Source organism: Xenopus tropicalis, chromosome 10, assembly GCF_000004195.4.
Source record: "Xenopus tropicalis strain Nigerian chromosome 10, UCB_Xtro_10.0, whole genome shotgun sequence".
Taxonomy (NCBI): domain Eukaryota; kingdom Metazoa; phylum Chordata; class Amphibia; order Anura; family Pipidae; genus Xenopus; species Xenopus tropicalis.
In genome coordinates, this window is record NC_030686.2 from 44049077 (window position 1) to 44069528 (window position 20452).

Below are 20452 nucleotides of genomic sequence, written 5' to 3' on the forward strand. Positions count from 1 at the left end.
TCAAATTCGGATTCTGTTCGGGAATTTGCCCGATTCTTTCACGAAGGATTCAGGGTTCGGCCAAATCCCAAAATAGTGGATTGGGTACATCCCTAATTTTGTTTATTATGTGTAGTTTTTCAGTTATTTTGCTTTTTGTTCAGCAAGAAGGCAAATAAAAAAAACTATAAAAATAAATAAGGAAGATCAACTGAAAAGGTGCTTAGATTTGGCCATTCTATGACCTAAAGATAAACCATCCCTTTAATACCTCCTGCCCCAACTGACCCTCCAGCTTAGTTTCAGTTGTATCTAGGGGAGTAAAAAGGTATTTTCCCAAATCTTATCCCTCACTAGAGTCCTGTGTGGGTCTGGTTGGGCAGAGCTGTGCCCTTGAACTGCTGCCTTTCAAGCAGACCAGGATCTGCCTCTCTGCTTCATCCCAGGCCTGCTACTTGGCCCACAAGGGGTTAACTGAAAAGCCAACCTGGCACTGGATAACCTGGACTAAGTGATATATATATATGATATATCTCTGGGAAACGGATCAAAGAGATAATGGGAGTTTGCCCAGGTAGAGGATGCACTTTACCCAGGCAGGGTACCTGTGGCCCACCCAACCACTTTGCACATATTCCATGGATATAGCTCTAGTACCCCTTAACATAAATGGCATTCAGTTTGCCAATGGTTTAAGCCCCACGGGGCACTCAGCCCACAGTTTAGGTGCCATTGAGTCACAATAGTGCTGTCTGAGATTTTCTCAGAGAAAGAGGTCTATACATATCTGAAGTCATTCTAGGGGTCATATAGGCCTTAAGGTTCCCATACACGTGAAGATTCACTCGCGAGGTCGCCAAGCGAGCGGATCTTCACCCGATATCCCACCTACGGGTGGGCAACATCAGGGAACATGTAGGCAAATTCGATTGTTTGGCCCTGGGGCCAGAATATTGAATTATAATGGCGGCAATGGGGCAGTCGGTTCGGGGACCACATCAAACGAGCCAATGCGGTCCCTGATCCGACTAAATCTTTTAACCTGCCTGATCAATATCTGGCCAATTTCAGACAGGCCCCTCGTTCCTGCCCCTACACGGGCCAATAAGCTGCCGAATCTGTCCAAGGGGCCCATATTGGCAGCTACAATCAGACCATGTTTGGCCACCTTTATAGAGGGCCACATCCGGCCCACATACCAGAGATGGCTAGGGTCCCTTTCCAGGCTGCCCATCAATGCATTATAGTGGTCTCAGGCACAAAACCCAAGTTACCTGGCTTGGGAACCCCAAAAGCACCAAGAATATTGGACCTAGAAAGTTTCTCTTAGTAAATCGGTCCAACTTGTTAATTCCAGTTTAGTAACATGTATATATATCTATATATCCTCCCGTGCCCCCGTTCCGATGGGGCACCCTAGCTAAGTCGGGGAGGCATTAAGCCGCCGCATATTTTTTCTGCCTGAAGACACTGAGAGTTCTTACAAATGCAAATCTCTTTGTGAGCGAGTCGGTCGATTTGGGTTCGGGGATTTATCTCTAACAGCAGGCTACAGGTATTTATACGCCGCTGAACACACGGATAAATGTGGCGCCTGGGGGTTTCAGGGTCGTGTAACGCTTTGTGTTGCTCTGGGGGTCGGTCAGGTTTGTGTGTGTGTGTGTGACACAAAGTGCAAAGTTTTATCACGTTGACTGTATTGTTTATATGTATAAAGGCAGGATTTGGATATTTATGTTCTAAAGGGTAAGTATAACTTTTATTGATTTTAGTGGCAAAGAATGAGTCCAAATGTTTATTGTGAGACAGTACAGTATGGGGGTACAGTTTACTGTGTGCCCAGAACATTCCTTCTCTGTATATTTGTATTTATACATATGGGTAGGAGGTGCCATGGTGTTTCCCTTAGACAGTACAGTATGGGGGTACAGCTTATTGTGTGCCCAGAACATTCCTTCTCTGTATATTTGTATTTATACATATGGGTAGGGGGTGCCATAGTGTTTCCCTTAGACAGTACAGTATGGGGGTACAGCTTATTGTGTGCCCAGAACATTCCTTCTCTGTATATTTGTATTTATACATATGGGTAGGAGGTGCCATAGTGTTTCCCTTAGACAGTACAGTATGGGGGTACAGCTTATTGTGTGCCCAGAACATTCCTTCTCTGTATATTTGTATTTATACATATGGGTAGGAGGTGCCATAGTGTTTCCCTTAGACAGTACAGTATGGGGGTACAGCTTATTGTGTGCCCAGAACATTCCTTCTCTGTATATTTGTATTTATACATATGGGTAGGAGGTGCCATAGTGTTTCCCTTAGACAGTACAGTATGGGGGTACAGCTTATTGTGTGCCCAGAACATTCCTTCTCTGTATATTTGTATTTATACATATGGGTAGGAGGTGCCATAGTGTTTCCCTTAGACAGTATAGTATGGGGGTACAGCTTATTGTGTGCCCAGAACATTCCTTCTCTGTATATTTGTATTTATACATATGGGTAGGAGGTGCCATATTGTTTTCATAATTTACCATGAAGCAGTCATTGTTCCTCTTTGCAGGATGTTTTGGCTACGAGGCCGCCCCGCTGTTGGTCACTGTGGAATACCGCACACATACGTGATGTTACTAGGAATCCAGGTACCACTTCCGCCAGTACTAGAGTATGTTTCCAATAGCTGTGCCCACCCAATGCCATTGCTGCAACATGTCTAATACTGTCGGCTGTGCACTCAGTGCTGTGTATTACTCGGCCCCAGCTCCTAGCAATGATGACAATCCTAGCACAGATGGTACGGGCCAGCTGGACAGAGAAGGGATTATGCTTGGCCTGAGTCGCCTCACCTGGTACTGGCCTGGCACTCGCTGTCAGAACAGATCTGGGGCCTGTGCCAAAATGCGATGCCAGGGCAACTGCTGATATAAGTGAGTGTGATTTTGTAAAGACGTGCTGCCGTACTCCTAGGGTCTTGCTAATGGAGCCGGGCACGTGGCACTCCCAGGGTTAGTGTGGGTGGCCCAGCTCCGGTACCATCTCTGCCCGCACATGCTCAGCGTGAAGCTGATAACATCCTGTGGCAGCCACATTACCCAGGCCCCATTTCTCTTCATATGTGTCCCCCCGACAGGGAATCACAGACAAGTCCCTGCTGCTCTGCACGTCCCTCATTCCATCTCTGTCACACACTCTCTCACAACTATTTCCATCCCTCGTTCCATCTCTGTCACCACCTGTCCTACTTCACCTTCCTCCTCGTTTGTGAGGCTGCCGCTCGCCTGCTGAAGCATGGAAATCAGACAGTGGCACTTCATTCTGTCACAGCCATCAGTAGGGGGCCACGTCTGGAAATACTTACACAGGGGTCTGATAATATTAGGGTGTGTTCTAGGGTTATAAACCTAGGGGCGGGGCTCCTTCAATCTGTCAGTCACACACACAGGAGAGGGGCGCCCGGGTCTGTCGGTGCCACACACAGGAGAGGGGCGCCCGGGTCTGTCGGTGCCAAACACACACAGGAGAGGGGCGCCCGGGTCTGTCGGTGCCACACACACACAGGAGAGGGGCGCCCGGGTCTGTCGGTGCCAAACACACAGGAGAGGGGCGCCTCGGTCTGTCGGTGCCAAACACACAGGAGAGGGGCGCCTCGGTCTGTCGGTGCCACACACACAGGAGAGGGGCGCCTCGGTCTGTCGGTGCCACACACACAGGAGAGGGGCGCCTCGGTCTGTCGGTGCCACACACACAGGAGAGGGGCGCCTCGGTCTGTCGGTGCCCACACCCACACAGGAGAGGGGCGCCTCGGTCTGTCGGTGCCACACACACAGGAGAGGGGCGCCTCGGTCTGTCGGTGCCACACACACAGGAGAGGGGCGCCTCGGTCTGTCGGTGCCACACACACAGGAGAGGGGCGCCTCGGTCTGTCGGTGCCACACACACAGGAGAGGGGCGCCTCGGTCTGTCGGTGCCACACACACAGGAGAGGGGCGCCTCGGTCTGTCGGTGCCAAACACAGGAGAGGGGCGCCCGGGTCTGTCGGTGCCACACACACACACACACACACAGGAGAGGGGAGCCCGGGTCTGTCGGTGCCACACACACAGGAGAGGGGCGCCCGGGTCTGTCGGTGCCACACACACAGGAGAGGGGCGCCCGGGTCTGTCGGTGCCACACACACAGGAGAGGGGCGCCCGGGTCTGTCGGTGCCACACACACAGGAGAGGGGCGCCCGGGTCTGTCGGTGCCACACACACAGGAGAGGGGCGCCCGGGTCTGTCGGTGCCACACACACAGGAGAGGGGCGCCCGGGTCTGTCGGTGCCACACACACAGGAGAGGGGCGCCCGGGTCTGTCGGTGCCACACACACAGGAGAGGGGCGCCCGGGTCTGTCGGTGCCACACACACAGGAGAGGGGCGCCCGGGTCTGTCGGTGCCACACACACAGGAGAGGGGCGCCCGGGTCTGTCGGTGCCACACACACAGGAGAGGGGCGCCCGGGTCTGTCGGTGCCACACACACAGGAGAGGGGCGCCCGGGTCTGTCGGTGCCACACACACAGGAGAGGGGCGCCCGGGTCTGTCGGTGCCACACACACAGGAGAGGGGCGCCCGGGTCTGTCGGTGCCACACACACAGGAGAGGGGCGCCCGGGTCTGTCGGTGCCACACACACAGGAGAGGGGCGCCCCGGTCTGTCGGTGCCAAACACAGGAGAGGGGCGCCTCGGTCTGTCGGTGCCACACACACAGGAGAGGGGCGCCTCGGTCTGTCGGTGCCAAACACAGGAGAGGGGCGCCCGGGTCTGTCGGTGCCACACACACACACACACACAGGAGAGGGGCGCCTCGGTCTGTCGGTGCCACACACACAGGAGAGGGGCGCCTCGGTCTGTCGGTGCCACACACACAGGAGAGGGGCGCCTCGGTCTGTCGGTGCCAAACACAGGAGAGGGGCGCCCGGGTCTGTCGGTGCCACACACACACACACACACAGGAGAGGGGCGCCCGGGTCTGTCGGTGCCACACACACACACACACACACACACACAGGAGAGGGGCGCCTCGGTCTGTCGGTGCCACACACACAGGAGAGGGGCGCCTCGGTCTGTCGGTGCCACACACACAGGAGAGGGGCGCCTCGGTCTGTCGGTGCCACACACACAGGAGAGGGGCGCCTCGGTCTGTCGGTGCCACACACACAGGAGAGGGGCGCCTCGGTCTGTCGGTGCCACACACACAGGAGAGGGGCGCCTCGGTCTGTCGGTGCCACACACACAGGAGAGGGGCGCCTCGGTCTGTCGGTGCCAAACACAGGAGAGGGGCGCCCGGGTCTGTCGGTGCCACACACACACACACACACAGGAGAGGGGAGCCCGGGTCTGTCGGTGCCACACACACAGGAGAGGGGCGCCCGGGTCTGTCGGTGCCACACACACAGGAGAGGGGCGCCCGGGTCTGTCGGTGCCACACACACAGGAGAGGGGCGCCCGGGTCTGTCGGTGCCACACACACAGGAGAGGGGCGCCCGGGTCTGTCGGTGCCACACACACAGGAGAGGGGCGCCCGGGTCTGTCGGTGCCACACACACAGGAGAGGGGCGCCCGGGTCTGTCGGTGCCACACACACAGGAGAGGGGCGCCCGGGTCTGTCGGTGCCACACACACAGGAGAGGGGCGCCCGGGTCTGTCGGTGCCACACACACAGGAGAGGGGCGCCTCGGTCTGTCGGTGCCAAACACAGGAGAGGGGCGCCTCGGTCTGTCGGTGCCACACACACAGGAGAGGGGCGCCTCGGTCTGTCGGTGCCAAACACAGGAGAGGGGCGCCCGGGTCTGTCGGTGCCACACACACACACACACACAGGAGAGGGGCGCCCGGGTCTGTCGGTGCCACACACACACACACACACACACACACAGGAGAGGGGCGCCTCGGTCTGTCGGTGCCACACACACAGGAGAGGGGCGCCTCGGTCTGTCGGTGCCACACACACAGGAGAGGGGCGCCTCGGTCTGTCGGTGCCAAACACAGGAGAGGGGCGCCCGGGTCTGTCGGTGCCACACACACACACACACACAGGAGAGGGGCGCCCGGGTCTGTCGGTGCCACACACACACACACACACAGGAGAGGGGCGCCCGGGTCTGTCGGTGCCACACACACACACACACACAGGAGAGGGGCGCCTCGGTCTGTCGGTGCCACACACACAGGAGAGGGGCGCCTCGGTCTGTCGGTGCCACACACACAGGAGAGGGGCGCCTCGGTCTGTCGGTGCCACACACACAGGAGAGGGGCGCCTCGGTCTGTCGGTGCCACACACACAGGAGAGGGGCGCCTCGGTCTGTCGGTGCCAAACACAGGAGAGGGGCGCCTCGGTCTGTCGGTGCCACACACACAGGAGAGGGGCGCCTCGGTCTGTCGGTGCCAAACACAGGAGAGGGGCGCCTCGGTCTGTCGGTGCCACACACACAGGAGAGGGGCGCCTCGGTCTGTCGGTGCCAAACACAGGAGAGGGGCGCCCGGGTCTGTCGGTGCCACACACACACACACACACAGGAGAGGGGAGCCCGGGTCTGTCGGTGCCACACACACAGGAGAGGGGCGCCTCGGTCTGTCGGTGCCAAACACACAGGAGAGGGGCGCCTCGGTCTGTCGGTGCCACACACACAGGAGAGGGGCGCCTCGGTCTGTCGGTGCCACACACACAGGAGAGGGGCGCCTCGGTCTGTCGGTGCCACACACACAGGAGAGGGGCGCCTCGGTCTGTCGGTGCCAAACACAGGAGAGGGGCGCCTCGGTCTGTCGGTGCCACACACACAGGAGAGGGGCGCCTCGGTCTGTCGGTGCCAAACACAGGAGAGGGGCGCCCGGGTCTGTCGGTGCCACACACACACACAGGAGAGGGGAGCCCGGGTCTGTCGGTGCCACACACACAGGAGAGGGGCGCCTCGGTCTGTCGGTGCCACACACACAGGAGAGGGGCGCCTCGGTCTGTCGGTGCCACACACACAGGAGAGGGGCGCCTCGGTCTGTCGGTGCCAAACACAGGAGAGGGGCGCCCGGGTCTGTCGGTGCCACACACACACAGGAGAGGGGCGCCTCGGTCTGTCGGTGCCACACATACACACACAGGAAAGGGGCGCCTCGGTCTGTCGGTGCCACACACACAGGAAAGGGGCGCCTCGGTCTGTCGGTGCCACACACACAGGAGAGGGGCGCCTCGGTCTGTCGGTGCCACACACACAGGAGAGGGGCGCCTCGGTCTGTCGGTGCCACACACACAGGAGAGGGGCGCCTCGGTCTGTCGGTGCCACACACACAGGAGAGGGGCGCCTCGGTCTGTCGGTGCCACACACACAGGAGAGGGGTGCCCGGGTCTGTCGGTGCCACACACACACACAGGAGAGGGGCGCCTCGGTCTGTCGGTGCCACACACACACACACACAGGAGAGGGGCGCCTCGGTCTGTCGGTGCCACACACACACACACAGGAGAGGGGCGCCTCGGTCTGTTGGTGCCACACACACAGGGAGGGGCGCCTCGGTCTGTCGGTGCCACACACACACACACACAGGAGAGGGGCGCCCGGGTCAGTCGGTGCCACACACACACACACACAGGAGAGGGGCGCCTCGGTCTGTCGGTGCCAAACACACAGGAGAGGGGCGCCTCGGTCTGTCGGTGCCACACACACAGGAGAGGGGCGCCCGGGTCTGTCGGTGCCACACACACACACAGGAGAGGGGCGCCTCGGTCTGTCGGTGCCAAACACACAGGAGAGGGGCGCCTCGGTCTGTCGGTGCCACACACACAGGAGAGGGGCGCCCGGGTCTGTCGGTGCCACACACACACACAGGAGAGGGGCGCCTCGGTCTGTCGGTGCCACACACACACACACAGGAGAGGGGCGCCTCGGTCTGTCGGTGCCACACACACACACACACACACAGGGAGGGGCGCCTCGGTCTGTCGGTGCCACACACACACACACACAGGAGAGGGGCGCCTCAGTCTGTCGGTGCCACACACACAGGGAGGGGCGCCTCGGTCTGTCGGTGCCACACACACACACAGGAGAGGGGCGCCTCGGTCTGTCGGTGCCAAACACACAGGAGAGGGGCGCCTCGGTCTGTCGGTGCCACACACACAGGAGAGGGGCGCCCGGGTCAGTCGGTGCCACACACACACACACACAGGAGAGGGGCGCCTCGGTCTGTCGGTGCCAAACACACAGGAGAGGGGCGCCTCGGTCTGTCGGTGCCACACACACAGGAGAGGGGCGCCCGGGTCTGTCGGTGCCACACACACAGGAGAGGGGCGCCTCGGTCTGTCGGTGCCAAACACACAGGAGAGGGGCGCCTCGGTCTGTCGGTGCCACACACACAGGAGAGGGGCGCCCGGGTCTGTCGGTGCCACACACACACACAGGAGAGGGGCGCCTCGGTCTGTCGGTGCCACACACACACACACACAGGAGAGGGGCGCCTCGGTCTGTCGGTGCCACACACACACACACACACACACACAGGGAGGGGCGCCTCGGTCTGTCGGTGCCACACACACACACACACAGGAGAGGGGCGCCTCAGTCTGTCGGTGCCACACACACAGGGAGGGGCGCCTCGGTCTGTCGGTGCCACACACACACACACACACACACAGGAGAGGGGCGCCTCGGTCTGTCGGTGCCACACACACAGGGAGGGGCGCCTCGGTCTGTCGGTGCCACACACACACACACAGGAGAGGGGCGCCCGGGTCAGTCGGTGCCACACACACACAGGGAGGGGCGCCCGGGTCAGTCGGTGCCACACACACACACACACACAGGAGAGGGGCGCCCGGGTCTGTCGGTGCCACACACACACACACAGGAGAGGGGCGCCTCGGTCTGTCGGTGCCACACACACAGGAGAGGGGCGCCCGGGTCTGTCGGTGCCACACACACACACAGGAGAGGGGCGCCTCGGTCTGTCGGTGCCAAACACACAGGAGAGGGGCGCCTCGGTCTGTCGGTGCCACACACACAGGAGAGGGGCGCCCGGGTCTGTCGGTGCCACACACACACACAGGAGAGGGGCGCCTCGGTCTGTCGGTGCCACACACACACACACACAGGAGAGGGGCGCCTCGGTCTGTCGGTGCCACACACACACACAGGGAGGGGCGCCTCGGTCTGTCGGTGCCACACACACACACACAGGAGAGGGGCGCCTCAGTCTGTCGGTGCCACACACACAGGGAGGGGCGCCTCGGTCTGTCGGTGCCACACACACACACACACAGGAGAGGGGCGCCTCAGTCTGTCGGTGCCACACACACAGGGAGGGGCGCCTCGGTCTGTCGGTGCCACACACACACACACACACACACAGGAGAGGGGCGCCTCGGTCTGTCGGTGCCACACACACAGGGAGGGGCGCCTCGGTCTGTCGGTGCCACACACACACACACAGGAGAGGGGCGCCCGGGTCAGTCGGTGCCACACACACACACACAGGGAGGGGCGCCCGGGTCTGTCGGTGCCACACACACACACACAGGAGAGGGGCGCCCGGGTCAGTCGGTGCCACACACACACACACACAGGAGAGGGGCGCCCGGGTCTGTCGGTGCCACACACACACAGGAGAGGGGCGCCCGGGTCAGTCGGTGCCACACACACAGGAGAGAGGCGCCCGGGTCAGTCGGTGCCACACACACACAGGAGAGAGGCGCCCGGGTCTGTCGGTGCCACACACACACAGGAGAGAGGCGCCCGGGTCAGTCGGTGCCACACACACACACAGGAGAGAGGCGCCCGGGTCTGTCGGTGCCACACACACACACACAGGAGAGGGGCGCCCGGGTCAGTCGGTGCCACACACACACAGGAGAGGGGCGCCTCGGTCTGTCGGTGCCACACACACACAGGACAGGGGTGCCCACAGTTTGACAGTGTCATGAGAGGCAGGCTGTTTTTATTTTTTTTGTTTTTTTTTAAGTAACGGAGCTGGCCCAGGATAGGAAGTAAGCAAGGAGGATTATGGGGGGTACCTAATGACTTGAGCGCCCCTCCGCCCAATGACCTCTGCATTCCTACCCTATAAGTAGACATACAGGAGAGAGGCTTTAATAGTGTTACACACCCCCTTGGTACATAATGAATGAAAACACTAGTCTTCAGGGTGGAATTGTTACACCTCAGGAGCCAATAAAAACGTTGCTGTAATTAGTGTGAATTATAGATGCCATTTTATAGCCGAGTGCTGATTGGTTGCTGTTTCTGACTAGCCCAGAGACTGACAACACTTCAGTGATGTGACGGTGAGTGAGTGAGAGGGCGAGTGTGACAGGACCTTTTATTTAGCCATATTTTTGCTTCATTGCAGCAGAGAAGAGACAGCTGCTCGATTTGCAGCCCTCACTTCATCACTCGCTGCCGTCACGTCCCTGCAGTACTGCGTTGGGATATGAAATATGGGCCAGGCCGGTGATACGGGCCGCACTGCCGTACTCCTCCCTCCCTGCCCACTTAATGAACTTCAGGCGCGGACAGTGACAGTTCAGAGGCGAGCAAAGCTGCCGGTGAGAAATTGGCGCTTCTTTTCTTTTTATGATTCACCCTCAGGGTCAATGCCGATCGACCAGCGACTATTAAAGATTTAGTGACTGACGGGATATTAAAGCGGGGGCGGTGACTATATCTCATAGGCCTGAGGCAAAGCGCATTGGGGAGGGAGGAGGTGAGCAACGTATTCACGGCAAAGAATCCCATTATTATTACCTCAGAACGGGGCGAAGATGGTATCTTCCAATAATGCATCAACCGACATGCCAGTGTGAGACTGTTCCACTACACGCACAGCAGGGGGGTTCCCTCTCCCTCAGTGTCAGAGGGGCATTTTTATCAAAAGGTGAAACAGCTGCCAGAATAAAAAAGAAACATTGCTCTGTATTCATTTCTGTTGGACCTTTTGGGACATATTTATGAAATGGGGAACTCACTTTACCCCATAATATAGATAAGTTCCTAAAAACCCCACAACAGTAAATAGAGAGCAGTACCTTTTGATTATATATAATATGCCCCTTAAGGTCCCCAATAGTAGCTGCCAATATGGGTCCCTCAGACCGATTCGGCAACTAATCGGCCCGTGTATGCAGGGCCGGATTTCCAAATTGGCCGCCCCCGGTCGCACGCCCCCCCCCGAGTGCGCATGCGCGATACAGGGGGAGAGGGGTTCCCATGCGCGAACGGGGGGGGGGGCGGAGCGCCTTGCGCGCGCATGCGCAGTGGGCTAAGCTTGGATACAGAGCAGTGGGGAGAAGTCCCCCCATTGCTCCGTATGGGTAGAAAACTTTTTAGATTTTGGTGCGGCGGGCGGCATGCCACCCCCAGGTTTCTGCCGCCCTAGGCCCGGGCCTTTGTGGCCTCTCCACAAATCCGGGCCTGCGTGTATGGGCACTACCGACGGGCCTGCCCAACCGATATCTGGCCTGAAGGCAGGTTAAAAAAACTAGTCGGATCGGGGACCACATCAGCTCGTTGATGTGGTCCCCGGACCGACTTTTGCTATGCCCATCGTTATAATTCGATCGAATTATTCTGGATTCTCCCGATATCGCCCACCCGTAGGTGGGTATATCGGGAGAATATCCGGATCTGCCCGTGTATGGGGACCTTAATATGCCCCTAAGTGTCACACACCTCCCTCAGTGACAACTTCTTCCCTCAAAAATAAAAAAAATTGTTGGTGAACCTTGTATAAAATACTTGTGAAAAAAGCTTTAGCTCCTAGTTGTTGCTCTGTGCTGCAACCAAATACAATTGTAGAAATCCAAAAAATAGGAAAAAAGCTTCAGCAGGTTAGCTGCAAAACATTTATTATGGGTAATGGTGTACCTTGTGTACCTTGATAAAGGGTATTGACCCGAAACATGTTGTGTTACCACTACCCATAATAAATGTTTTGCAGCTAACCTGCTGAAGCTTCTTCCCTCAGTCTGTTCCCTGTACCTGTAGAAATATAAGGACAACCTCGCACTAGAGTGATTGTGGGGGCACAATGTGTAATTAAATGGAGATACAGATATGTTTAAAGGACACAATATAATGGCACACCAAAAAATACAATCAACCTTTATTAAATCACATTAAAACCTAATTTAAAAAATAGAAAAAGTAGGAAAATCAAGAGTTAAAATGACAAATCGCAACCCCCGTACCCATTGACTAAAATCACAAATCTCAATGACTAGTCAGTGGGTACAGGGGACGCGATTTGTGATTTTAACTCTTGATTTTCCTACTTTTTCTGTTTTTTATATTAAGTTTTAATGTGATCTAGGGGAATTCATCAGTCTCTTAGTGTTACAAACATAGGACTTTGACACCCATCATCATCACACACAAAGAAAAGGGCACCCTTAGTCACACACACACCCAGTAGAGCGGCTTTAGGGTCACACACACAAGAGAGAGAGTCTGTCTGTATAACTGTCATACACAGGAGAGGAGGGATCCCCAGTGCCATGATTGTCTATTCCTCTCACACACACAGTGATGGCACTAGGAATCCCTAATGCTGTTCCTGTCACACACACATACTGTCACACACACACACACACAGTGATGGCACTAGGAATCCCTAATGCTGTTCCTGTCACACACACACTGTCACACACACACAGTGATGGCACTAGGAATCCCTAATGCTGTTCCTGTCACACACACATACTGTCACACACACACACAGTGATGGCACTAGGAATCCCTAATGCTGTTCCTGTCACACACACACTGTCACACACACACAGTGATGGCACTAGGAATCCCTAATGCTGTTCCTGTCACACACACATACTGTCACACACACACACAGTGATGGCACTAGGAATCCCTAATGCTGTTCCTGTCACACACACACTGTCACACACACACACAGTGATGGCACTAGGAATCCCTAATGCTGTTCCTGTCACACACATACTGTCACACACACACACAGTGATGGCACTAGGAATCCCTAATGCTGTTCCTGTCACACACACACACACTGTCACACACACACAGTGATGGCACTAGGAATCCCTAATGCTGTTCCTGTCACACACACACACACTGTCACACACACACACAGTGATGGCACTAGGAATCCCTAATGCTGTTCCTGTCACACACACACTGTCACACACACACAGTGATGGCACTAGGAATCCCTAATGCTGTTCCTGTCACACACACATACTGTCACACACACACACAGTGATGGCACTAGGAATCCCTAATGCTGTTCCTGTCACACACACACACACTGTCACACACACACAGTGATGGCACTAGGAATCCCTAATGCTGTTCCTGTCACACACACACACACTGTCACACACACACAGTGATGGCACTAGGAATCCCTAATGCTGTTCCTGTCACACACACACACACTGTCACACACACACAGTGATGGCACTAGGAATCCCTAATGCTGTTCCTGTCACACACACACACTGTCACACACACACAGTGATGGCACTAGGAATCCCTAATGCTGTTCCTGTCACACACACACACTGTCACACACACACAGTGATGACACTAGGAATCCCTAATGCTGTTCCTGTCACACACACACTGTCACACACACACAGTGATGGCACTAGGAATCCCTAATGCTGTTCCTGTCACACACACACACACTGTCACACACACACTGTCACACACACACAGTGATGGCACTAGGAATCCCTAATGCTGTTCCTGTCACACACACACTGTCACACACACACACAGTGATGGCACTAGGAATCCCTAATGCTGTTCCTGTCACACACACACACTGTCACACACACACACACAGTGATGGCACTAGGAATCCCTAATGCTGTTCCTGTCACACACACACTGTCACACACACACAGTGATGGCACTAGGAATCCCTAATGCTGTTCCTGTCACACACACAGAGGTGTGATGTCTGTGGCTCTAGCTGAGCCGAACGTGTATACAATCTAATTGCTACAGAGTCAGATTGGCTCGCATCTCTTCATATGGCTAGGTGCCTATTCCTGACACATTAATTTGAGGTGACCTTCCCGCAATAAAGGGAATATCATTTTCACGCAGAGAAAAAAATCGATAGGTACAACTCCAGCAACTTCCCTCCCTGCAGTTATTATAGTTTCTCCATTAGCCGCTCTACTCTGCTCATTCCTCCTTCTCACTTTGTCATGTACCCACCTAATGTCATCATACATTCCCCTCCCGCCATCGCTTTACATTCCCCCACTTAAACTACATTCCCTGGCTCTCTTACTAAAGGTAACCATACACGGGCAGATTTCAGATGCCGATCCTTTTAGACTGATTTGTCAGCTTATCTGCCCGTGAATGGGAAAGCTTTACCCTACCTGAGTAAACAGCTCTACAAGCTCCCTCCGTTTGTTTAACTGTTAATTGTGGAATTCCCTCCCTGAACCAGTCGTACTGGCTGATACATTAGATAGGTACAAGGAAGGGGAGTTACAGGGGCAGCTGGGAAGTTGTGGGATCCCACCCTGAATCAGTGGTACTGGCTGATACATTAGATAGGTACAAGGAAGGGGAGTTACAGAGGGGAGCTTGGAAGTTGTGGGATCCCCCCCCCGAATCAGTGGTACTGGCTAAAACATTAGATCGTTACAAGGAAGGGGAGTTACAGGGGGAGCTGGGAAGTTGTGTGGACACCCCCCCCCCCGAATCAGTGGTACTGGCTGATACATTAGATAACATCAAGAAGGTGTTGGATGGGTTTTTAGGAAGTGGGGGAATACAGGGTTATGGGAGATATACTCCCCATAAGTGACCCCCTAAATTTCACCCACTCAGATTGTCCAGTTTATCTGACTGTTTGTGCCTATTGCCTCATGGGCATAGATATTTATAATATTTCTCAACAGGAGGCGACTTCTGTCTCACTCTCTTTTCATTCTGTAAATATCAACTGCTGTCTGATTGCACGGACTTGACTACCTAACCCATCATCATCATCAGCGTCACACACAAAGAAGAGGGCACCCATAGTCACACACCCAGTAGAATAGCTTTAGGGTCACACACACAAGAGAGAGTCTGTCTGTATACAAGAGAGAGTCTGTCATACACAGGAGAGGAGGGATCCCCAGTGCCATGATTGTCTATTCCTCTCACACACACAGTGATGGCACTAGGAATCCCTAATGCTGTTACTCGCACAAAGGTGTGATGTCTGTGGCTCTAGCTGAGCTGAACGTCGGTGCCCAGACACGGGCAGATCAGCTGCCGATATTGGTCCTTTAGACCGACTCGGCAGCTTAAGTCGGCCCTTGCGTGGTCACCTTAAGACACCATGAGGTCTCAAACAACTACAATGGCTGCCGAGCCTTTCTGTTGTTTTTATATCTGGACATAGCAGGTGCTTCTGTTATTGAGGTGGTGCCACTGCAGCCTGCAGCGAGACAGGTGGCTGAGTGGTGCAACATTGTGCTCTGGCTGATGGGATATATTTTGTCCTGTATCTGCTAAATAAAATACTGCGGCAAATTGTTGCCTACGCCAGTGAGGAATATGGATAATTCCATAGACAATAATTAAGCAGTTTAGTGTTGGCAGAAAAAAAAATCACTTAACATTAAGCATTGCCCCCCTTCCTATTGTTGAATTCTGTTGATGAACCCGTACATTTCAGGGGCTAAAAAGTGTCAGGTGGTATATATATATGTGCTATGATCACTGGGAAGCATGGCCTACACTCGTGCACCACTATCTTCTAGTATACATACACAATCACATCAATACTTTTATGTTTTCCCTTGGAGTATGGGGGGGCATAGTGGCTCAGTGTTTAGCATGTTCTCTGTGTCTGGGTGGGCTTGCCGCCAATACCCTCGTAGCTTTCTCTGCTGCCTCGGAGTCACCCTCTATGCAGTTATTGGTCCCTATTGTATTTGCAGCCCTGGGAAGTGTACGAGGAGTCACACAGGGATACACTGTCTATTTGTTTATATAGGGTTTTTCAGAGAAGGACAAGCAGTTTGTATGGTCTGCACTTAGGGGCAGATTTACTAATCCACGAAAATTTTGCAACTTCTTCGTCGCCGTCGCGGTTTTTCGTATTTGTCACGACTTTTTCGTGGCCGTCACGACTTTATAGTATTTTGCGCGACTATTTCGTCATCGTCGCGATATTTTCATATTGAGCGATTGTAAACGGCGGAAAAACCAATCCGTTTTTTTTCGCGACGACGACGAAAAAGTCGCGGAAAATATACGAAAAAGTCACGACGGCAACAGAAAAGTCGCGGAACCTACGAAAAAGTCGCAAAATTACCGAAAAAACACATTCGGACGCCTTCGGATCGTTTGTGGATTAGTAAATCTCCCCCTTAGGTTCCTTCCAGGGGCTAACCCATCCATGCTGCTCTGATCTTGGCATGTGAACGTGTAGTATTGGGTCTTGAGTTCAACAGACCATGGAATCAGGGAATATTTACCCCATTTCTTGCACATATAAAGATAAAGCAACAAAAAGAACAAATACAAATCTTAGTAGCATTAGTACTAACCATGGAGCCAAATGGTTATACCATAGTGTCTGCTCTTTTGTTTCTGATTATGGGGAATCTCCACTATGACCGTTCCAGGCTTTGTCTCCACCCTGTGAACTACTAATCCCAGCATGCACAACTAACTTATTTCACTTACTAGCCTGTTATGTTTATGATGTGTTAATTCAACCAGAGAATGGAAACACTGTATATAATATGAATCTCTCAGTACTAGAGCGCTCTCCTATAAATGTTATTGTTTATAATATTGCTGAGATGCGTATGTTGTTAGCCAAATAGATATTGCTGTAGGTGTTTGCTTGGTTTGAATATTGCAACTTTATTTGTCAGTGCCGGATATGAGCATGTACGTTAGAATGGGGGCGCCTGCTAGCGGATGCATTTGCTTGAGAAAGCCCCATTGGGTGAGACGTGTCGCTCTCCTGTGATGTCATCACCGGGCGCCGCAGCGATACACATGCTAATGGCTGCTGCATGGCCAGAACCGCTCTCTCACTGACTGCAGCCTGTGCCAGCGGGACTGTAGCCCATGGGATGGTTGGGTACTAGAGTTCTGTATGCTCTGTAGCTCACCGTATGGGTAGGGGAGAGATAGGGCTGGCACCTCCCCTGTGTAATACCTGCCCCATACTGACTGCACACCCTGCATGGCTTATTAGCTATTCCTTTAGCTGCATGGCTGCACATAAATCAGTTTAGTCTGCAGCATGTGTCTAAATCAGTTGCTAATAAGCCATGCAGGGTGTGCAGTCAGTATGGGGTCGGTATTACACAGGTGAGGTTCATGACATTTGTGTAGGTGCCTTATTCACTTAGTGCCCAGCACTGGTCAGGCTATTACCCAGAATTCATTTCATTCACTCTTTCATTCTTTTCCCCTGTTTCCTATTGCAGATGCTGCCTAGAACCCAAACTGCACATGGGCTGTAGAAGCCAATGGTATATTCTAGCAGTAGGTTTATCCGGCTCCTACCGTGTTCCCTTCTGATGTGCCCAAAGGTGCCCAAACACTGACCAGTTCTTCAGGGCGCCTCACCAGAATGAACAAATACCAATCGGCTGCTAACGCATGGGGATGGGCACAGATAAAGCTGCAGCAAGGGAAGATAAACTATGGCTCCATTACCCTGCAGTTTGGTGCAGGGAGAGCAAAATAGCCACTAGGCACCCATGGTCCTGTAGCAGCTGTAGGTTGGCCGGGGGGAGACATCTATGCACTATAATCAGTGTGGCCTTTGGGTGCTCAGGGCCAAACCCACAGCCATAAAGGGCAGGAGTACTAAGTGCTGTGTGTGCCTTCCTCTCCTTGGGGCTAAATACACTCTGTGTCACTGTCTGACTCCCCATAACCTGCTACACAGGGGGCAAAAACATGGCTGCCCTTTCCATGCATTTAGCAACATATAAATATATAGCCAGGCTGGCTTCAAACTCACGGCTCCTGTGTCCCAGCAGCACTGTCTCACCCACTGAGCCACCAGGTTGCACAGCAGTTGCACTTGTTCCTGTGTATATAAAGATTAACCCTTATATATAGCAGTTAGTTTATCTTTATATACAGGGGAACAGCCACTAATACTGTGTGACTCAGTGGCTCAGTGGGTGAGACAGCGCTGTTACAGGGCAGAAGTCATGGGTTCAAATCCAGCCATGTTTTCATTTTTCAAGTGAAAGAAATGATAAATACCCAAAAAAAAAGGCTGCGCGCGCAAAAGGGCCCCGCGGTTCTGTGGTTAGTGCTGCCGCCTTGTGGTGCTGGGGTCTCGAGTTTGATTCCGACCCCAACACTGCAAGGAGCTTTTATTCCTACAGGGAGCTTCCCTACCCCATACGCACACATACACACACACACACAGAGTAAGGGCAATTTAGAGACAAGCCAATTTACCTACCTGTATGTTCTACGTGCGGAGGGTTAACACCCCAAAGGAACCCACACATAGAACATACAAACTCCTCACAGCGCTGTTGCTGGAATTGAACTTGGAACCTCAGCGCTGCAAGGCAGGAGAACCAACCACTGAGCCACGGTGCCGCCCAACCTGTCCCACACTGATTGGCGCTATATAAACACTCTCTGTCTGTTTCATTGCCAGGAACCCTGGTTATTGCCTGACTGGGCTCTGGCACTATGGGAGGGTGTCTCTTAGGGTCCAGTCTTCATAAATCTCTCACCTTCTTATAAGCTAAGGACTAATGACACGGGGTACAGTCTATAGAGTGAGATTTAGGGACAGCTTTTTGGTGCCTCAACAACATGAACCCCACAGAACCCAGGATTGCCCTGTGCCGCCCCTTAGATACCCCAGTGATAGCCCTTACACCCAGCAAGATGAACTGGCACAGGCACAGCTAACTTAACAAAAACTGTGACCTCCAAGTCCCAGCATGCATAACCAAAACAATATCTAATCATTTTTAACTACAAATCCCAGCATGCATAGCCAACACAACAGGTAGGGTTGCTACCTGGCTAGAAAAAATGGTGCTTGACGCCAATGTTATTAATAGAGAAAAAAAAAAAGCACTTAAACATTAGGAAGGCGGATTTTTTTTTTCAGAAAAGGTGGCTGCCCTACCAACCAAGTCTGTGGGTCATAATTCCCAGCATGCACAGTTAACTTATTTCACTCACTAGCCTGCCATGTTTATAATGTATTCCTCTAACAGGACATTTCAAGCCCCTCTGGCATTTGCCTGAATCCATAGATTGCCAGTCTGGCCCTGGAACACTGTATATAATACTGATGGCTCAGTATTGGGGTCTCTCCTATAAATGTTATTGTTTAGAATAACGCTGAGATGAGTATCTTGTTTTCCAAATAGCATGTACGTTAGAATGGGGCCCTGCTGGCTGATGCATTTGCTTGAGAAAGCCCCATTGGGTGAGACGTGTCGCTTTCCTGTGATGTCATCACCAGGCGCCGCAGCGACACACATGCTACTGGCTGCTGCATGGCCAGAACCGCTCTCTCACTGACAGCAGCCTGTGCCAGCGGGACTGTAGCCCATGGGATGGTTGGGTACTAGAGTTCTGTATGCTCTGTAGCTCACTGTATGGCTAGGGGAGAGATAGGGTTCCTCCCCTGTGTAATACCTGCCCCATACTGACTGCACAGCCTGCATGGCTTATTAGCTATTCCTTTAGCTGCATGGCTGCACATAAATCAGTTTAGTCTGCAGCATGTGTCTAAATCAGCTGCTAATTAGCCATGCAGGGTGTGCAGTCAGTATGGGGCCGGTATTAAAGGGATGAGGTGACAACCTTACTTGGTAGTAATGTAATTAAATGGGGTTACATTGCTGACAGGCCCCTGTGTGTATAAATGAAGGGGTCTTCTCTGCTGTTCATGGCATTTGTGTAGGTGCCTTATTCACTTAGTGCCCAATACTGGTCAGGCTATTACCCAGAATTCATTTCATTCACTCTTTCATTCTTTTCCCCTATTTCCTATTGCAGATGCTGCCTAGAACCCAAACTGCACATGGGCTGTAGAAGCCAATGGTATATTCTAGCAGTAGGTTTATCCGGGCTCCTACCGTGTTCCCTTCTGATGTGCCCAAAGGTGCCCAAACACTGACCAGTTTTTCAGGGCCTGACCAATTGGCAGAATGAGCGAATACCAATCATTTCCTGTTGGCACACGGGGATGGGCATAGATAAAGCTGCAGCAAGGGAAGATAAACTATGGCTCCATTACCCTGCAGTTTGGTGCAGGGAGAGCAAAATAGCCACTAGGCACCCATGGTCCTGTAGCAGCTGTAGGTTGGCCGGGGGGAGACATCTATGCACTATAATCAGTGTGGCCTTTGGGTGCTCAGGGCCAAACCCACAGCCATAAAGGGCAGGAGTACTAAGTGCTGTGTGTGCCTTCCTCTCCTTGGGGCTAAATACACTCTGTGTCA

General features: G+C 53.7%; 1 long non-coding RNA gene across 1 annotated transcript in view; it reads left to right on the plus strand.

Annotated features, from left to right (window-relative positions):
* The first annotated feature begins 10072 nt into the window (after positions 1 to 10072).
* LOC116407949 overlaps positions 10073 to 20452 on the plus strand; it is a 31315-nt gene continuing 20935 nt past the window's right edge. Inside the window, exon 1 of the long non-coding RNA XR_004220632.1 lies at positions 10073 to 10549. This is a non-coding gene — a long non-coding RNA (uncharacterized LOC116407949). The remainder of the gene's footprint in view (positions 10550 to 20452) is intronic.